This window comes from Pan troglodytes, chromosome 3 (assembly GCF_028858775.2).
Source record: "Pan troglodytes isolate AG18354 chromosome 3, NHGRI_mPanTro3-v2.0_pri, whole genome shotgun sequence".
Taxonomy (NCBI): domain Eukaryota; kingdom Metazoa; phylum Chordata; class Mammalia; order Primates; family Hominidae; genus Pan; species Pan troglodytes.
In genome coordinates, this window is record NC_072401.2 from 176223155 (window position 1) to 176245542 (window position 22388).

A 22388-nucleotide genomic window follows, 5' to 3' on the forward strand; every position below is an offset into this window, starting at 1 on the left:
GAAAAAAAAAACTGCACAACAAAAAAGAGTACCCAAGAACTGTGAGACAACAACGAAAGGTTTAACTACACATAATGAGAATACCAGAAGGAAAAGAGAGAAAGGAAGAGAAGAAATATTTGAAGCAAAAACAATAATGACTAAGAATATTTTCTAGACTAATGTCAGATACCAGACTACAAATCTAGGTAGCTCAGACAGTTGCAAAAAACAGAGAGAGAGAGAGAGAAAAAAAAAACCAAAAGCAAAACAAAACAAAAAACCCAAAACACAACAAAAACTACACGTAGGCATATTATATTCAAATTTCAGAACATCAAAAATAAAGAAAAAATTTGGAAAGGAGCCAGAGGAAAAAACATCTTACCTATAGAGGAGCAAAGAATTACATAGTACTTTTTCTCAGAAACCGTGCAAGTAAGAAGAGAGTGAAGTATTTAAAATGTCACAGAAAAAAGCCCACCAAATTAGAATTCTGTACCCTACAAAATTATCCTTTAAAAGTGAAGCAGAAATAAAGACTTTCTCAGACAATCAAAAATTCATGGAATTTGTTGCTAGTAGACCTGCTTTGCAAGACATGTTAAAGAAGGTCTGTAGAGAAAAGTACAATTATATAGGTCAGAAACTTGAATCTACATAAAGATAGGAAGAGAATGAAAGAAGAAATAAATGAAGATAGAATAAAAACTTCTATTTTTAATTCCTAATTCATCTAACAGATAACAGTTTGTTCAAAATAATAATAGCAACAATGTATTTGTGTGTATATATACACATATATGTTTACGTATGCTTATGTATAAGTGTAATGAATGCCAGCAATGATATGGATAAGAGAGAGGAATTGGAATTTTTTTTATTATAAGGTACTTACACTACCCATGAAGTGGCATAGAGTTATTTGAAAGTGGACTCAAATTACTTCTAAATCTCTACTGGAAATTTCATCTAGCAATCTTGCTCTTTGGTATTTATCCAAAGAATATGAAAACTTATGCCCACACAAAAGCCTGCATATAGATGTTTACAGCAGCTTTATGTAAATGCTAAAACCTGGAAACAACCAAGATGTCTTTCAGCAGGTCAATGAATGAATAAACTGTGATACAGCAGACAATGGAATATTAATCAGTGCTAAAAAGAAATGAGCTGTGGCTGGGTACAGTGGCTCACGCCTGTAATCCCAGCACTTTGGGAGGCTGAGGCAGGTGGATTACCAAGTTAGGAGATCGAGACCATCTTGGCCAACATGGCGAAACCCCATCTCTACTAAAAATACAAAAATTAGCTGGGCGTGGTGGCACATGCCTGTAATCCCAGCTACTCGGGAGGCTGAGGCAGGAGAATCACTTGAATCAGGGAGTCGGAGGTTGCAGTGAGCTGAGATCATGCCAGCCTGGCGACAGAGAAAGACTCTGTCTGAAGAAGAAAGAAAGAAAGAAAGAAAGAAAGAAGGAAAGAAAGAAAGAAAGAAAGAGAGAGAGGAAGGAAGGAAGGAAGGAGAAAGAAAAGAAAAGGAAAGAAAAGAGCTGTGAAGCCATTAAAAGACGAAGGGGCGGGGAACCTTAAATGTACATTTCTAAGTGAAGTAAGCCAATCTGAAAAGGGTACCTTGGTTCCAACTATGACATTCTGGAAAAGGTAAAACTATGGAGACAGAACAAAGATCTGTAATTGCACACAAGATGTTTAGGGCAGTGAAATTATTCTGCTTAAAACTATAACAACGAATACCTGTTATTATACATTTGTTCAACATCACAAATATTGGCTTTGATATATTTCCTCGTGTTGTACAACAAGAGGAAACCCTAATATAAACTATGGACTTTGGTTAATAATGACATGGCCATGTAGATTAATCAGTTTTAACAAACGTACCACTGGTGAGGGATGTTGATAGTTGGGGAGGCCGTGCACGTGTGATGGCAGTGAGTATAAACAAAATACCTGTACCTTCTGCTCTCAATCTGTCTCTCTCTTTTTTTTTTTTCTGTGAACCAATGCTCCAAAAAATAGTCTGTTAAAAAAAGAGCAACTAAAACAAGCTCCTTTCATCACCTTGTTTTATCTCTCTGAGTATTACTGGTGAATACCTCCCTAGCACCCTAGAATGTATCTGTAGTTCTATTGATTTTGTTCCCAAAGTTCTGTTCTTTTCCCTAACAGATAAACAGCAGAGAAGCTATGCCACCAGTACCTCCAGTCATCTTCTAGCTTTTTCTGTAAGATTTCACCCTAAGCAATGAATCAAAATTCTACTTCCAAATCTTTTTCATGTTCTGTTAATTTCAAATAAGTCCACTATTTTCTTTGAACATAATTGAATTTCTTGGTTAATTAAGAATACGTAATAAAACAGTTGGTAATTATTTAAGATATGGTGACAAACAGTTAAATCAATATTTGTCCAAAGCATTCTGCTTTAAAACTAATTTTTCAATACATTTTCAGATATATTAGTATGTTTTAACTTTTACCTTTAGTTGGACATTCATCATTGAAAATACATTATTGTAATCTTTTTGAGGCTCTTAAAGTTTAGATCTGTAGATCTTTGGCAATTCTACTTCTTCCCTGTCAGCCCTCTCTTGACTTTTCTCTATTCATTCTTTTCCAGATTTCACAACCCTTTATTTGCATCACTTTCTTGTCAATAATGTCAATGTCATGATGTTACTGTTGTATCCACATGGATGAATCTATCCAACTTGTGTATTTTCAAGTTCATGCTATTAGGGAGTTATGAGAGCAAATAATAAACTACAAAAATAAATGTGGCCCACTTCACTCCCATGACCTACTGTAGCAAATTCAAGCATTTCCACTCTCTTCTAACCTCCCCGTCACTAAACTATCTTCTTCACTGTGAGTAGGAGACATTTTACTTTACCTAAAAGTATAAAGTGTAAATTCCTTTAATTACTGTTAACACACCCATGACTACTTCCCTTTGCTTGCTTCCAGATCATGCTAACAATGTCACTTCTTTGCCGTAACTATAAATCTTTCTATTTTTACTTCAAAATCTAGTTCTTTTCCTCTTCATTGGAATACTACTTCACAATTTATCTGCTTGATTTTTATGTTATTTTCAGTTTCTTTTCCTTTTCTATAATAGCATCAATCCAATAGCATTGTATTAGTATGTTCTCACACTCCTATAAATACTTGAGATGGTTAATTTATAAAGGAAAGGTTTAATTGACTCACAGTTCCATATGGCTGGGGAGGTCTCAGGAAACTTACAATCATGGCAGAAGAGGAAGAGGCACATCTTACATGGCAGCAGGTGAGAGAGAGGGGCAAGCAAAGGGGGAAGACCCCTTATAAAACCATCAGATCTTGTGAGAACTCACTCACTATCAGGAGAACAGCATGGGGGAAATGGGGGAAACCTCCATCATGATCCAATAACCTCCTACCAGATCTCTCCCTTGACACATGGGGATTGCAATTTGAGATGAGATTTGGATGGGGACACAAAGTCAAATGATATGAGGCAGGTAAATATTTGAATTTTCTTTTCTCTTGAATTAAAAAAAATGAAAATGAAAGAAAAAAATCCCTTGTTCTTATATTAGGCACTTCATTTTGATGTTGGTGTATATTTGTTGTCTCAAATTCATCACATGGGTTGACTCTGTGTGCCAACCCAAATCTCATCTTGAATTTTGATAATCCCCACATGTCAAGGATGGGACCAAGTAGAGATAATTGAATCATGGGGGTGGTTTTCCCCATACTATTCTCATGATAGTGAGTGAGTTCTCATGAGATCTAATGTTTCTTAAGGGGCTTCCTCCTTCACTTGACTCTCACTTCTCTTGCCTTCCACCATGTAAAATGTGCCTTTCCTTGTCCTTTGCCTTCCACCATGATTGTGAGGCCTCCTCAGCCATGTGGAACTGTGAGTCTATTAAATCTCTTTTTCTTTATCAATTACCCAATCTTAGGTATGTCTTTTTTAGCAGCATAAGAACAGACTAATACAGTAAATTGGTACTGGATAGTGGGGCGCTTCTGTAAAGATACCCATAAATGTGGAAGCGACTTTGGAACTGGGTAATAAGCAGAAGTTGGAACAGTTCGGAAGGCTCAGAAGAAAGGAATATGTGGGAAAGCTTGGAACTTCCTAAAGATTTGTTGAATGGCTTTGACAAAAATGCTAACAGTGATATGGACAATAAAATCCAGGCTGAGGTGTTCTCAGATGGAGATGAGAAACTTGTTAGGAACCGAAGCAAAGCTCACTGTTTGCAAAGAGACTAATGACATTTGGCCCTGACCTAGAGATCTGTGGAAATTTGAACTTGAGAGAGATAATTTAGGATATCTGGCAGATGAAATTTCTAAGTGGCAAAGTGTTCAAGAGGAAGCAGAGCATAAAAGTTTGAAATCTTTGCAGCCTGATGAAGCAGTAGAAAAGAAAAACCAATTATCTGGGGAGAAATTCAAGCTGGCAGCAGAGATTTGTATAAGTAATTAGGAACCCAATGTTAATTACCCAGATAATGGGGAAAATGTCTCCGGGGCATGTAAGAGACCTTCACAGCAGCCCCTCCTATCACAGACCTGGAGGCCTAGGAGGGAAAAGTGGTTTCCTGGGCCTTGTCCAGGGCCCCCCTGCTGTTTGCAACCTCAGGACTTGGTGTCCTGCATCCCAACAGCTATAGCTGTGACTATAAGAGTTGAAGGTATGGCTCAGGGCCATTGCTTCAGACGGTGCAAGCCCCAATCCTTGGTAGCTAACAAGTGATGTTGGGCTTGCTGCTGTACATAAATCAAGAATTGATGTTTGGGAACCTCTGGCTAGGTTTCAAAGGATGTATGGAAAGGCCTGGCTGTCCAGGTAGAAATCTGCTGCAGGGGTGAAGCCCTGATGGAGAACCTCTGCTAGGAGAGTGTGAAAGGGAAATATGGGGTCGGAGCACCCACACAGTGTCCCCACTGGGGCACTGCCTAGTGGAGCTGTGAGAAGAGGGCCACCATCCTGCAGACCCTGGAATGGTAGATCCACCGACAGCTTGCACCCTGTGCCTGGAAAAGCCACAGACACTCAACACCAGCTCATGAAAGCAGCTGGGGGAGGGGGAGAGGTACTGTACCTTGTAAAGCCACAGGGGCAGAGCTGTCCAAGGCCATAGGAGTCCATCTCTTGCATCCATGTGACCTGGATCTGAGACACAGAGTCAAAGGTTATCATTTCAGAGCTTTAAGATTTGACTGCCTTACTGGATTTTGGACTTGCATGGGGCCAGTAGCCCCTTTGTTTTGGCCAATTTCTCCCATTTGGAATGGCTGTATTTACCCAGTGCTTGTACCCCCATTGTATCTGGGAAGTAACATCATTCAAATAATTGAATCATGGGGGCAGTTTCCACCATATGGTTCTCACGATAGTGAGTGACTTCTTAGGAGATCTGATGGTTTTATAAATGGGAGTTCACCTGCACAAGCTCTCTTCTTGCCTGCCACCATGTAAGACATGCCTTTGCTCCTCCTTTGCCTTCTGTCATGATCATGAGGCCTCCCTAGCCATGTGGAACTGTGAGACCATTAAATCTCTTTTTCTTTATCAATTACCCAGTCTTGGGTATGTGTGTCTTTATTAGAATAAGAACTAATACACATACCACTCATTCTTCAATAAATTAAAATTTCTTTTCCCTTCACTTGTTTTTTATTGACTGCTTTCCTCACTTCTTTTTGATATATCCCAACCACTAGAAATAATTTACTTTCTATTTCTAAAGTATTCCACTTCTTAGGACATTATAGACCCTTTAAACTTTTTTGAGTAAATAAATGGATGATGAATATCAATGGATGTTGGATGATAGGCACTGGAGGGAAGGAGAGGAAATGGTACCACCTTAGCTTTTCTCTTAAGATAATAGCAATATTCATCATGCAGTGTCCAAGTACACACATACACATTGTAGTCATTGTCATTTCTACTTCGCTTTAACATTTGACACTCTTTATCTTTACTTCTTGAACCATTTTCCTGCCTTTAGTTTCATGCTTCTGCATTCTGTTTCTTGCCCCCCAGTTTTTAGCCTTTTTAGGGTTCTCTGCAAGGTCCTCTTCTGTTAACCTATTGGTGTTGACTTCTGTCAATTCCTTCTAGGACTTTAACACAGGCTCTCTTATGTTCATAGTCTGCATCACATACACTCCCTCAATAAGCATATTTACTCCCATGGCATCAGTTCTTATGCTTACATTCCATTTATAGTTATCACTTCGCCTTTTTGGCCTCTAACTACCCATCTCTAGCTGTCATGGAATCAGGTCTCACTCCTGTATTCCATATCTCTGTGAGTTGTGGCACTATATCCCCACTTTCCCAAGTCAGAGACCATGGTGATATTCTCACTCTTCCTTCATCTTTTCTTTTTCTTACTGATGATTCTTCTTATCAAGTCTATTCTGACTCTGCAGTATCTTCAGACTGACAATAAAAGCAATAGTTTTATGGACAGTTTCTACTAACAAATAACCTTAAACTTACCCATTATAGTAGAAATAATAGTACTGTATGATAATTGTCTGTTCATTTGTCCCTTTCACTTGAAAAAGTATAAACTCCTTAATGGTAGAAAGTATGTGATAGTCTTTGTTACATTCCAAGCTCCTCAAACATTTATTGGAAGTTAGTGTGTAATAAAACAATTTCTTGAGTGAGACATTTGAGATAAATTTTAATTTTGAGTAATGTAATAATTTCAATATTTTTGAGTTTAATAGTGTTGAGTACACAGTGGCTGAAATTATATATTGGGGCAATATGTTAAAGTTTTACCTTGATTGAGGAAATAGATTAGATAATATACATTAGTCAAAAAAATATGACTTGAGTACAATCTATTAATAAATGCACGTGGTAAAGATTTACATATAATCATCAAATTAATACTAGTAGTACGAATAAATATGAAACCCTTCCTTTGTGTGCATACACTTTAAACATTGGCAGACATGGGGTATGGCTGCAGATAACCAGAAAACTATGTTTGAAAGTAGGGAAGATATCCTAGGGAGATACTTGTCTTGCCAAGTAATGATATTGGCAATGTGTCAGAAATGTAAACACTATAAGAAATTCCAACTACAGCTTGGCCAAATTAATCTCAACTTGCTGATGTTCAGAATTTTTTAATACTCTAATGGCAGTTGTAAAGTTTGTGAAAGAATTTAACATTGCTCAGTAACTTGAAACAGAATCACAGCCCTTAAACATAATTTATTTTTCAACACATTTTTTTAAATAGGTTTTTTAGAGGAGTTTTAGTTTTATGGAAAAATTGAGCAGAAAGTACGAAAAGTTATTTTGGCCCTCTCCTCTTCTACTCTCTCTCCTCCTGCTCTTACTAATATCTTACACCAGTATGGCACATTCTTTACAGTTGATGATCCAATATTAGTACACTATTATTAACTGAGGGTCATAGTTTACACTAGAACCCATTCATTGTGTTGCACAGTTCTATGGGTTTTGACAAATGCATAATGTCATCTAACTACCATTATAGTACCATACAAAATAGTCTCACTTCTTGGTATGGTTTGGCTGTGTCCCCACCAAAAATCTCATCTTGAATTGTTGCGGGGGTCCATCCCGCAGACCCTGACCCAATGATGGATGAATAATTTACACTGACCCAGATATTATGCTTATCAGTTTGGCTGAGGGTCTGGGCTGCTCACAGACTCCAAGGAGAGTGCTGTAAAGAGTTGCAACTGGGCCCCTACTAGCTGGCCCTCCTGGCATTTATTCAGCACACATTAAATGATAAAATTCTCAAGTAAACACTACTAGAAGGTAATTACCATTGCTAATCCCCAAGTAGAGAGCAATCATGCAAATGTGGATGGTCAAAAGTTAGTCTTATGACCAATGAGTAAACAAGCTATTTAGATAGACTCCTCTACATTCCTATGTTAATTACCCTTGCTATAGTCAGAGGATTAGGCTGCCTTCAGCCATAACTCTATCCTGAGGCTTTTGCAAAAACCTTCCAGTCTTCCAAGAAGGTTTGTATTTATTTTAAAATTTCTCCCACTATCCTGACTGAACCCCTATAAATTATAGCTCCCATAATTCCCAAGTGTTGTGGGAGGGACTAGGTGGGATATAATTGAATCGTTGGGTCGGTTTCCCCCATATTGTTCTGATGGTAGTAAGCCATCATGAGATCTGATGATTTTATAAGGGGAAACCCCTTTTGCTTGGCTTTCATTTTCTTGTCTGCCACCATGTAAGACGTGACTTTCACCTTCTGCCACGATTGTGAGGCCTCCGCAGCCACATGGAACTGGGAGTCCATTAAACCTCTTTTTCTTTATAAATTACCCAGTGGTAGCTATGTCTTTATTAGCAGCATGAGAACAGACTAAAACACTGCTTCTAAAACATCCTATGCTCCACCCACTTATCCCTCTCTTCCTTTGCCCAAATCCTAGCAATCACTGATTTTTTTTTTTTTAACTACCTATAGTTTTGCCTTTTCCAGACTGTCATTGTGGAGACTAAAGCAACTCCATCTTGGATGCTAATCCACCATGTTGACTTCTGAATAACACTAGTTCTGGAATGCCTCTAAGATTTCTATTTTACCTACTGTTCCTTATGTAAGAGCATGTACTTACTGTAAATCCTCCCTTAGGTCAAAACAAGCTTGATGTTATCATATTTACCATAAATCCTGCCCTTAAGCAATCGGACACATCCCTTCTGTAACACACATACCCTTTCCCTGTGGCATATTATACAAGCCCTGGGCAGTGTGGGAATCCACCATCTCATCTTGTGGCTGCTTGAGACATGGCTTCTGTTCTTAAGTCCCTATTAAATGTTTCTTTCTGAGAAACTGGATTTATCGGCCTATTTCTTTGGTCTCTCAGCTTCCTTGGCATTTGTGGGTAGGTTTGCATAGACCTGCTCACTGCAGAACAGTCATATACTATATATCCTTTTTGACTGGTTTCTTTCACTTAGCCATATGTATCAACACTTAATGAATGCTTAAAATGTACAGAGCAGTGAGCTAGAAGTTGGAGAAATAAGAATTTACTCCTTTAATGAGTTCGTTATTTAATAGGGCTGGCAGATATGTAAATAAATAAATAAATTACAATAGAGTTGTATCCGGAGTTTGTTCCTTCCTGGGGGTTTGTGGTCTTGCTGACTTCAAGAATGAAGCCGTGGAATTTCGCAGTGTTATAACTCTTAAAGGTGGCACGGTCCCAAAGAGTGAGCAGCAACAACATTTATTGTGAAGAGCAAAAGAACAAAGCTTCCAAGTGTGGAAGGGGACCTGAGCAGGTTGCCCCTGCTGACTGGAGTGGCCAGCTTTTATTCCCTTACTCATCCCCTCCCACGTCCTGCCGATTGGTCCATTTTACAGAGCACTGATTGGTCCATTTTACAGGGTGCTGATTGGTCCATTTTACAGGGTGCTGATTGGTCCATTTTATAAACCTCTAGTTAGCCACAGAAGGCTGATTGGTGCATTTTTACAGAGCACTGATTGGTGTATTTTACAAATCAGAGTGCTGATTGGTGCATTTTACAATCCTCTTGTAAGACAGAAAGCTCTCCAAGTCCCTACTCGACCCAAGAAGTCCAGCTGGCTTCACCTCTCAGAGTGAAGTAAGTATAGGAGTCTTAATAAAAAAATATAGATGGTAGGCCAGGCGCTGTGTCTCACGCCTGTAATCCCAGCACTTTGGGAGGCCGAAACGGGTGGATCGTGACGTCAGGAGTTCAAGATCAGCCTGGCTAAGTTGCTGAAACCCTGTCTCTACTAAAAATACAAAAATTAGCTGGGCTTGGTGACACGTACCTCTAATCCGAGCTACTCGGGAGGCTGAGGCAGGAGAATCGCTTGAACCCAGATGGCAGAGGTTGCAGTTAGCCAAGATCATGCCACTGCACTCTAGCCTGGACAACAGAGCAAGATTCAGTCTCAAAAAAAAATATATATGTATATATATAGAGAGAGATAGTAGAAAACTATCTATAGATGGTATAGATGGGGGCAAATGGTGGGTTGTTTGGTTAACCATCCCAGAAGAAATGATTTCTAAGCTGGATTCTGAGAGATAGATATGGTTTTGCCAGAACAGAGGTGTCATCCTTCTCTAGTTTCTATATTTTCACATTTCCATGGGCCATTTATACTAAATGCATTTCATAAATATAGCCCTTTTAATATGTCTTGATGTTCTAGTATTATTAGGTTGGTGCAAAAGTAATTGCAGTTTTTTGCTAATATATTGGCTATACGTTCTGGGCACATGACGAATAGAATTAAGCGAACACAATGTAAAAATCTTGCACTGCATATGCAAATAGTGATGTTATTGACCCAATCTGCTTATACTTTGACTTGTTTTTCTGTCAGTGATGACAGGTTTGTGACCAATATGGGTGGAATTAAGAGTGTTGTCAGAGCCTATAAAAGAAAGTCATCTGCTGTTACATGCTGAAGCTAACCATATGACTTTAAGTTCTATGTCAGAATAAACTCCCCAAATGGTTTAAAGATTGCTATTCAAACATAAATATATACATACATACATATATACATATATATATATATATATATATATATATATATACACACATATACACGATATATCTCAACAAATATTGCTGGATTTTTCCTTTAAGTAAATTTTTATTCTGACACAATTTGTACCTTAAAATGATTATAGATAATTTGAAGTTTTGTTTTTTACATTTCTGTGCTCCCAAGTATATTTTGGGTATCTGTAATTATGAATGCGAATTGGATGAAAACACTCAATATTTGTTGGATGAAAGCAGAAGTATGGGACTGATAATGCAGAAATTAAAGATGTAAAAATATCACACTGAGATATTTTTAGAACACATTTATTTCTTTTTTAAAAGATATCCAGATAGTTGCCAAACATTTACGTCTATAGTTCCTTATTTATGCCTTCTAATTTAGACCAATAGTATGGATCATTACAAGTAATTTTGAAAACATGAGGGGTCTTATCATTAACCTGTTACTTTAGGTAGCTGAAGTTGGGTTATTGTGCATAATCATCTCACAAAGAAGTTTGCAAATCATGGACATAGCTTTAATTGGCTATTTGCCTCACCTCTTCTGAAAGACTCAACCTTTAGTCATGTTTTAAATAAAAAAGAAAATACAGTGTGGCTCAAGTTATTTCCTGTACTTAAAACATTTGGCAAAAATGAGTTTCAGGGTTGTTAAAACTGATGTGTTCAAATTTGGCAGCCTCTTTTGTCCTCAGGGTACATTGTAACATCTGCTATTCCACAGTGTATACACTAATCACGAGAAGCCTTGCTTTAGTATTGTTTTTTTTTAAATCCTTAAATATATACGAAAAGCAAAGCTTACAACAATGTTTTAGGATGAAAGATACTATAAAATTCTATTGGCCTACTTTGGGAAAACACATGTTTTTCTTTTGAATTATGTCCAAAACATATGAATTGAACACCTGTACAAAAATTTTATGCAAAGACCATGAAATAAATAAATTTCCTAAACTGCACCATTGAGGAAGACTTGTGATGACCTTAATTCTCATTGGCATGCCTATAGCAGCAGTCTTATTATTTCATCCCAGACCTGGGGGCATTTTTTGGTGTCTCTTAGATGGGAAATATTAACTTCATGAAGCACAGATAGACAGAGTGAGCCCTTGTAGAAGCAGTTTCTGTGATTACGAAACAAACAGGGATTCTAGTCTCAATGAACTGTATGTTCAAGGGAAATGACAGGCCACTGACTTGCTAACTAAAAAGTCTTGGATTAAAAGCAACCTATCTCATACACCAGGAAACAAGTACATGTGCTTTAACCCAATCATCTCAGCAGCCCTCTGTGTATGGGGGTGATTGTGGTTTTTTTTGTGTGTATGTGCATGTGTGTGTGCACGTGCCCATGTATGTGATATTAATGAAACAGAGAGGTGAAGCTAGCTAGACTTCCTGAGTCGAGAGGGGACTTGGAGAACTTTTCTGTCTTACAAGAGGATTGTAAAATGCACCAATCAGCACTCTGTAGTTAGTATTGTAAAACCCACCCAATCAGCACTCTGTGGCTAGCTAGAGGTTTGTAAAATGGACCAATCAGCAGGACGTGGGCAGGGACAAATAAGGGAATAAAAGCTGGCCACCCCAGCCAGCAGGGGCAACCTGCTTGGGTCCCCTTCCACACTGTGCAAGCTTTGTTCTTTTGCTCTTCACATTAAATCTTGCTGCTGCTCACTCTTTGGGTCCATGCCATCTTTAAGAGCTGTAACACTCACCGCGAAGGTCCGCGGCTCCATTCTTGAAGTCAGCAAGACCACGAACCCACCAGAAGGAACCAACTACGGACACAAAACTTCATATAAGTAAGATTTCAGGTGCGTAATTTGCTAAGTGTTTTATATGTATGTAAACAGTTGAACAATTTTAAAAATAAATTTAATTTTTAAAAGTAGTATTAGATTTACAGAAGGATTATGATAGCAGAGTTTCCACATACTTGGCACCCTGTTCCTCTGTTATTAGCATCTTATTTGTTACAATTAGTATGATATATTTGTTATAATTATTGTACCAGTATTCACCCACTATTGTTAATGAAGTTCGTATGTTATTCAGATTTCCTTAGTTTTTACTTAATGTCCTTCTTCTGTTCCAAGATCCCATCCAAGGTAATACATTTAGTTGTGACATTTAGGCTCCTCTTAGCTGTGACAACATGTAAGACTTTCCTTGTTTTTTATGTCCTGGACAGGTTTGAGGAATACTGGTCAAGTGTTTTGCATAATTTCTTCATTAATCACTCACTTGAAAAATTACTTAGCCAGTGAATAAATTTATTTTTTGTCTAAGGTTTAGGGATCCAAAAAGTGACACTAATTACCTTGAGATGAAATCAATATACCCATTGCTAAATCTCACCAGCAAGAAGCTTCCTTGATATAGAAGACTGGATATTTTTCCATGATTCCTGCTGTAAGAAACAATATCCTGGCAGTTGTTATGAACCTTTTTCAAAAATACGTTTTTATGCAGATGACCTCGCAAACTGCAAAAGTCTTGGGATGATCTAAGTGACTGTAGAGACAGTTCTGGGCCTTTCAGTTGGTAACGTTCAGGTGTAATTAGGTGCTATTCTGAATCGAAAGTGTGGCTGTTAAGGACTTCTCTCATGTGATGGAAACACTGAGTTATAACCAGTAGTAGGAAATGTAGTGTGTGTACATGTGTTTTTTCCAGCAGAATATTTTTATTTATTTGACAAATATCCATTGAGCCTCCATTCTATGTCAGATACTTGTCTAGTTGCACTGAAAACTTAGTTCCTGAGCCATTTTCATGTCTTTGTTCTGTGAGTCCCCAGCTTCCCTGTTCCCTATTTTCTGAGTTTCCCAGTAAACCATTGAAGAATGCTTCTTAAAGAAATAAACTTGAATTGACCTTAAATTATAAACAAGTTGGATCAGAAGTAAATATTTTTAAACTGTAAATAAAGGAAGTTAATTACTATACAAAGCTAACTTTGTACCTGGATTATGCCCTACAGTGTAATGCATGATGTGGTAACTTGTGATTACAAATGTAGATCATTAAATTGGGAGCAGAGGTTACATATTAGGTGGCATTGCTTTTTTTTCTCTATCTCCAAGTCATTTGCTTTTTAAATGTTTTGCCAATAAAGATTTCACTATTTTGTAAGTCAGCTAATATTTTTAGTTCCATAGTTTTAGCAGGTAGATTGCACCCGTATTGATGTCTTATGCAATCAGTAAAAACTGTCCACAAATAAAAAGAAAAAAATGTAAGGGTTCTGTATACAAGTTTTTAAAAAACTTATTCTTGTCATGCCATTTAGTTTTATTTTGTAAATTCCAAGAATCAATTGATGTACTTTTTATATCATGTCTTTTGTTGGATATGAAAATCAGTTCTTTCAGTCTCTCGTTAGAAATAGGTACAAAATATCTTGTGTCTTCAGTACATGGAAAGCAAAGGGAAAATTTTTCTGTTACCTTGGGTATCTTTGTACCTTTAAAAGATATCATGTACTCCAAGGTTAATTAATTAGAGTATCTTGGAAATAATATCACTTAAATATACAACATCAATATAAAATCAATAAAACATTAGCTCTTGATTTTGAAAATGTCTACATATTAAAAATAAATAAATTCTGCAGAAGTCCAACAGGTTTTCTTTTCTTTTTTTGTTTTGTTTTGTTTTTTAGGATTTTCTTTTTGAGACAGGGTCTCTCTTTGTCACCGAGGCTGGAGTGCAGAGGCACTGTCTTGGCTCACTGCAACCTCCGCCTCCCAGACTCAGGTGATTCTTCCGTCACAGCCTCCCAAGTAGCTAGGACCACAGGTTTGCACCACCACACCCAGCTAATTTTTGTATTTTTTTTTTAGAGATGGGGTTTTGCCGTACTAATTATAACAACCAGGCTGGTCTCCAACTCCCAGGCTCAAGCAATCCACCCCCTTGGCCTCCCAAAGTGCTGAGATTACAGGCGTGAGCCACCACACCTGGCCCCCAAGCAGGTTTTTGTTGTGTTTTGTTTTATTAAAATTAGAAATGTTGTGGCATCCTGGGGAAAGATCTCAAATTAAATCCTGCCTAGTTTGGAGTATGTCTGTAAAGATAGAAAATCATCATTAATACGTCAGAAACCTAAATAGAAGTTCACAAATTAAATGTTCTTTGGAATTAGGTATGTGGAAGAGGAGAGCTCAAGTCCTCTACTTCCCAGCCATCTGATATTTTTCCTTCTTATGGGAAGAGAAATATTGATACATTTATGTGCTCAGTTCTTATGTACATTATGCCAAAGGTTTTATTATCTTTTATTATAAGATATCTGCATATAGACATTAAGAAAGGATACATATATTGGTAGATTCTCTCAATTAGAGTTCTTTTGCTCAGGGACCATGCTAGCTCATTCTGACTCTTCGCAAAGTGTTTAGGGAATGACTTGTCCCCCCTTTTTAAAGATTCACTTAGGACTTTTCAGACACTTAAATTTTCTCCCTTTGAAAAGAAGGTTGGAAGCAATGTGGATAAAATATAATATTCATAGGGCATTGTATTTATAAATATGTACTAGGAAATGAATGAGCATGTAAAAGCCATTGGCCAGTTTCCTTCTCTCAGTCTCATGAAAGTACTATCTTGTTGAGATTAAGATAAAATTTTGTCTAACTCAGACATGAGATATGCGAGCTTCTAATTCTGTGTACCTCCAATTAATAACATATGTTTTTAGAGCTCAATCAACCACAGAAAGAAAGAAGGAAACAAGAAAAAAATCTGATAGGTTTCTTCCCTTATTCTGATGCTGGTAAGCTGATAAAATGAGGGAAATCCTGATGTTGGCCCTAAGCTGTAAGAAAGAGTAGTTAATAATAATAGCCTATTGTGTTAGCTTGCTAGGGCTGCACTAATAAACCGCCATAAATTGGGCAGCTTGAAACAACTGAATTTTATTGTCTCACAGTTCTGGTGGTTGCAAGTCTGAAATCAAATTCTCAGCAGGACCACATTCCCTCCGAAACCTGGAGTAAATCCTTCCCTACCTCTCCTAACTTCCAGTGGTTTGCTGACAACTTTTGGTGGTCCTCGACTTACAACTGCATAACTCCAATCTCTAACTTTGAGGCCGCATGGCATTCTCCCTGTGTTGTCTTCACATGGCCATCTTCTTATAAGGACAATGATCACGCTGGATTAGGAGCCCACCCTACTGTAGTATGAACTCATCTAAGCTTAGCTAGTTACATTTGCAATGACCTTATTTCTTAATAACATAACCATAGGTACTGAAAGTTAGAAACTCAAACATATTTTTTGGGGTGGAAGGAACATAATTCAACTGACAACATTTGTTTATTTTTTTGGCCAGGTGTACATTACATGGCCACGATTTGCTCTGAGAAGTGGGGTTACATTTACATTGGTGATACTTGTTCAACAAATCTGAGCAGGCAATGTCTAGAGATACCAAGAAGAGGAGCTTCCTGTCTTTATTAGTGGGTTAGAATCTAGTTGAGGAAACAGACCATTTTAAATTGTTTTATGTAAAGTGATAATTTCTGTCATGGCAATAGGGACAAAGTACTATGAAAAAGGTTGATGGAGTGATACATTTTTCTTGGCTTGAAGTGATTTTTATTTTCTTTATGCTTTAATGTTTTCTGAGTTTTCTACAATGAGAGTTTACTAGTTCGAGGAGACATTCTTGCACAGGGAATTTTCTACAATGAGAGTTTACTAGTTCGAGGAGACATTCTTGCACAGGGAATTTTCTACAATGAGAGTTTACTAGTTCGAGGAGACATTCTTGCACAGGGAATTTTCTACAATGAGAGTTTACTAGTTCGAGGAGACATTCTTGCACAGGGAATAGACAAAAGAATATAATTTGAGGCATTTAAGATATAGGCCAGAAACCAGCTATCCACTGCTATGGAGAATGAGATTGTATAGAAATGTTTTCTGGGCTGGGCACGGTGGCTCACACCTCTATTCTCAACACTTTGGGAGGCTGAAGCAGGCAGATTGCTTGAGGCCTGAAGTTCGAGACCAGCCTGGCCAACATGGTGAAACCTTGTCTTTACCAAAAATTAAAAAAAAATCAGCCAGGCATAGTGGTGCGTGCCTATAGTCCCAGCTACTCGGGAGGCTGAAGTGGGAGGATTGCTTGAGCCCAGGAGGCAGAGGTTGCAGTGAGCTGAGATTGTGCCACTGTGCCGGGTGACAGAGTGAGACTCCTCAAAATAAATAAATAAATAAAAATTAAGAAGTAGTAAATCTCATATTTCTGGTTTCAAAACTCTTTTACCCTCTTAAAAACGATGAAGGACTTCAAAGAACTTTTGTTATTGTGGGTTATATCTACAATGTTTACCTCAGATCTGATCTTACTCTTCTAATTTCATCGTTCAACTCAGGTTCCTCTTTACTGTGCCCTGGGACCAAGGTAAGCAGGCACAAAGGAATGGCTTCTGAAACATGTAGACGAGCATAGGCGCATACCAGCATATGCTTTCAATAATGAGGAAGAAGAAAACCAATATAACGGCTGAGAAGCTTCCAATATACCACCAAATCCGGACTCTGGAGACTCCCAAGCAGACTGTAAAAGCTGATTGCCTCAAAGTGTCAAAATCCAAATCTAAAATCATATCCTGTCCTTTCTTCTGGCACCTATCAAGATGATTCTGAGGGGTTTATAAGTTTCTTATAATAACCTATTTCATAGTATGGAAAAGTTGTCATGAAACTCCTGTTTGTTACCTCATTATGGTGTCCTTGTTTCTTGTTTAGCAATAGCCTAAACAGGCTCTGCGGGATGCTCAGAAAATGGTTACGTGGGTGTAGCTACAAGCGAAACAGGAATGCAGAGAAAAGAACTAACAGGCCCTGCTGGTTTCTCAGATGCAGTGCTGCATATTCCAAGAGGCCTTCATTAGGAGACAGGCATTAGGAGGGGTTGATTGCAAGCCAATCAACTAGCTGCAGTTTCAAGGCTGCTTCCAGCTTACTCCTCTGTTTGAATAAGTTGAACTGAATTTAGCTACAAGGAGACTCCACTTCTACTTAATCAAATAGTCTTAATGCAGTAAGGAATCTTAGTGCAACAAACCATCACCATCCTAATGCGATCACCTTGTAAGATTCCTCATCTAGTGTTTGAATCCCTTGGGGGGCAACTCCCATTATTGCTAACCATGTTTCCTTTAACATCTTCAGTAATTTAAATTTCACTGCCAACACCAGCGAACCTGCTCTTTTATTGAATAACTCGAACTGTTATGAAGTTGTTATACTGAGCAGCAATTTACTAAATAGAAAATGCCCTACTGTTCTAATTCTATCCCTTGGTATGACATTAAAAAAAAACTCCAGTCCCTTTTTCTCATGTGATTCCTTCAAACATTTCAAAGCAACCAGAGTATTTTGCCCAAATAGTCTTGTTTTCATTACAGCTATGTATAGTTTGTTCATCACATGGTTTCAAGTCTCTTTACAATCTTTGTCATTTTTCCCTGGACGTATTTGGAACTAAAGGTTATCCCAGAGTTGAACACAAAATTCTGTGTCTGTGTACCAAAAAATTGTACATTCCTATGGCATTTACAGTTACAAAAAAGTTTTAAGTATTTTTTCAGATACTCTGTTATCTTACCTCTTTCTCTGTATTGTACTATTTGGGAACAGTAAGTTCCAAAGCACTTTTTGGGACAGTAACTTTTTAGGGAACAATTCTTCTTTTTTTACTCAATTTTTGAATTTTACTCCTAAACCTGTGAAATCTAGTAGTGGATACAATATCACAACCCAAGGGTAATTCTGGATCTCTAATTTTTCATTCAAAAACTGGTCTATCTTAAGCAGCTTATAGGAATTCTTTTTTCTTTTGATTTTGAAAATGATTCACTTCACACAGGTAGCTTTGCTTAGGTTTATGGCTGGTGTTCTGATTTCTTGATGCCCATGCCATACCAGTAGTTACATATTTTGAATGTCACTCATTCCTGATCTTCAATATATGTCAAAGGGATGGAACATATATCGAGGAATAGATCTAATGTAAAATATTAGAATAGTACATGTATATGTACTCCTCTAAAATGCTAGAGAAAATAAACTTATAAATGTTATATTGCCTATAATATGCACATTAAGGAAAGACTTATTCTTTGAATTGGCCAATTTATCTATTTTTATATGATGATAGTTATGAAAGTTAAATGTTTTCTACCCTCCGGAAGTACACCTGTTTGATGTTTTGTTTTTTTTTTTAAGTTAATCTCCTTTAAGCAAAATGTGTTTGGTATTTGGAATGTTGGGTCCTTTCTGTGGAGGTTGTTTAAAATGTAAAATAATCCATTGTTCTCAGCTAAAATAGTTCTCTGTTACTATCTTCTTGCGATCTTTGTCCTTCATGCAGTTTTAAATCCGGATGCATAGTTTTCCTGCCAGAAGTTAATGCTTACTTCTCATTTGTTTTCTTTTCCTGTTGCCTTCAGAGCTCACAGAGAGAAGATGCTATTTCTGCAATCTCTAAGACATGTGGCTTTCCCAGGCAGATTGTTTATTTAATGAAAAAGAAGAGAGGTCCACTCTATTTGTTTGGAGTTATGTAAATATTCTTTAAAAGGAGGATTTCCTCATTTATTCCACTTCAGTCTTCCTGTTCAGAGAGAGCTTTAAATGCACCTTAAATCACTATATGATGACAGCTTGAGTTACAGTTTTATAACAGTACCAAATATATTCAAGATGTTGTGAATAAGAAAGGAAAAATGGATTAATTCCTAATTTATCTCTCTATATATTACAATATAAGATTATTGCATATCTTCACGTATAAAACCAGTTTATCATTATAAACCTAGTAATAAAAATAACACATAGTGCTATGATAATAGGTAAGTTTGAATAGAAGGTATAAAAAGGAGACAGATAAGGTATTGTTCTATACATTTAGTACTAATAGTTTTGTTTCTTTTTTTACTTCACATTCTTCCTCAGGTAGAGTTTGCTCACCATGTTGTAATTGAAGTTGGAAAACTCTTTAAAAGGTACCATAATAGAAGGAGGTTTTCAATCGGAAACAGTATATTTTTTATTTCTCTTTTCATCATCTTGTGAGTTGAGTTTTAAATTAAACATAGAATTCAGATAACACCATGAATAAACCTTAAAGCATTTCACATTTTGCAAATATAATTATTTCTCAAATATGTAACCAGAATGAGCATATGGTAGGTACTACAGAGAGAAAAGGGTAACAATGATTAAAATATCATTAAAAATAATATTGTGGAATGTTAATATTTAATATAACAAATGTTTACACATATAATTATACATAATATATACATATATGTTTTACATGCATTACATATAACACATATAATATATATTTCACATAACATGTTACAAATAATCTTATATATGTAATTTAAATATATTTATGTATTTATAAATATAAATACACTGTCAAGGGTTGGAATTACATTAGAGCTTTTTCATTTTATGTAGTGAATACTCATAGATCAGGTACAGATATTTTTTCTCAGAACATTTTTAGACTGTATTAAATATTATAGTATAAAATTGGTGAAGTGAAGCCATCAAAATGACTATACCAGCTCTTTTATAACTACTTTTAAAAAGGCAAATATTAGTATATAATTTTATCCAAAGCATAATATCTATGGACGTGGATGACCTGTTTAAGGAGAAAAGAAACATGTTCAAAGCACATTGAAATAACAGAGAGAAATGTCAGGGTTTCAGTGTTACGTGAGGGAAACATTATGTTTCCTCCAAATAATAATAAGTTGCCAGGTATTTTATCATAGTTTCTTGAAATTGACATAGACCTTTAGGTCTGTTGTGCATCGTACGTAATTTTCTTGTTTGGCGTTGCACTGATTTTAAAAGTTCTGCAATAAAGCACATTAATTGCATTGTTTTCTTTTCATTTAGAATTTCAGACATTATTTCCAGAAAAGTCGTAGTTTGAAGCGCTTCAAAATCTTTGAACTCAGAAAAGGAAAGGAAGTTCCTTTATGTCAAAACTGTGATAAAAGCAAACAAACGTTTAATAAATGTTGGATAGACTTAAATAGTTTTGTGTTCATCTCAAGCATACATTGAAAGCTTATTAAACTGTATTAACTTGTGTAATAAATGTTATAAAAAAATCAGAGTTCTGGAAGATTCTTGTTTCCTTTAGGCAGAACCACATTTGAAGCAAACTGAAGTGAGAGAAAGCATGATTGTGCAAAAGAGCTTAGAGTTTTATACACCCTCTCAACAACTCTTCCTATTAGCCTCACCTGTACTGCCAGGTCATTCATGCTTCCTTTTCATTTGTCTTCTTTTGTCACTGTAAGTTAAGCCAAGTAATTGCTGCCTCTGCTGTCCTCAGGTTGAAACAGAGTTAAATTAGCTCACCTCTATGTGTGCCAGATGTTCCTTTGGTCAAGGTGGCTGCTTCTCTCTGTTTCTGTAGGTAAAGAATTGTAATTGCTTGAGCTTCTAGCCATTGTTCTTTTTTATCAAACCTTTTGTCACCATGAAGATTTCCTTCTGTGCCTTTTGCAGTCATCCACAGCTTTCAGAAACGAGGGCTAATTATCACTGATGTGACTGACTGCCATTATTTCCTAGTTATAATTTTCTCAATACAATTTCTCTTCACAACTCCTCTTAGGATACTTTTGAGCTATTTCCACTTATTAGTTTAACAATTTTTAACTTCTTTCTTTGTATTTCCTAATGTAGAAACATAGGTGGATTGAAACCCACGTTTCCAAGGAATAAAGCTAAGAGTGTGTTTAAAGAGAAGGCTCATATGTATTACTGAGCTTCTCTACTGTCAGAGTATATAGAAGATAGTCTCTTCTTTATTTTGCAAATACGACAACTGAATCACAGGGCATTCATTACTTTAGTAAACCTCTACTTAGCAAAATCTTTACAACTTACTGCTATTAACAATTAGAGTATTAGTAATACTGAGTGATGTAATTATTGCTATATAGGTGATTTCAGAGCCTGGTTAACACAGAAATCTAAATCTCAGATCTAACTTATTTCATTCCAAGGTTAGGGAGGGAATTTTGCTTAGATTTCCTGCTCCCAGTGAATCTTGAGTGGTGTCCAATAGTTCTAAGCCATGGACACTGGGTTTAAGTCACTATGGGAATTCCTCATTGATTGGTGCCACTGAATTGGTAAATACAGTTATTCACATCTCAGTTAGGTGGTATGTTCTGCAGTTAGCTTATAGGGCAAAATCCCACATATTAAAAATTCCATGCCCCACATCCCTCCCTCCCCTACCATCACATCCTACACTAGAGTGATACATTTGTTACAATCCATGAACCAACACTGACACATTGTTATCACCCAAAGTCCATAGTTTACATGAGAGTTCACTCTGTGTTGTACATTCCATAAGTTTTGACAAATGTGTAATGGCAGATATTCATCCTTATAGTAACATACAGAATAGTTTCACTTCCCTAAAAGTGACCTGTGCTCTACCTGCTTATTTGTATGTCTCTCTCTTTTTCCCACACCCTGGCAACCATGTATTCTTTTACTGCCTCCATGGTTTTGCCTTTTCCAAAATGTATAAACGTGGAATCATATGGTATGTAGCCTTTCCAAACTGTCTGTTTTCACTTAATAATATGCTTTTCATGTTCTTCCATGTCTTTTCATGGCTTGGAAAATGATACTACTTTTGAGTCAGAAAATTTTAAGGAGCACTTAAAAGCAATGTTTTTGTTTCATCCTGAAAAGAGAAGAAAAT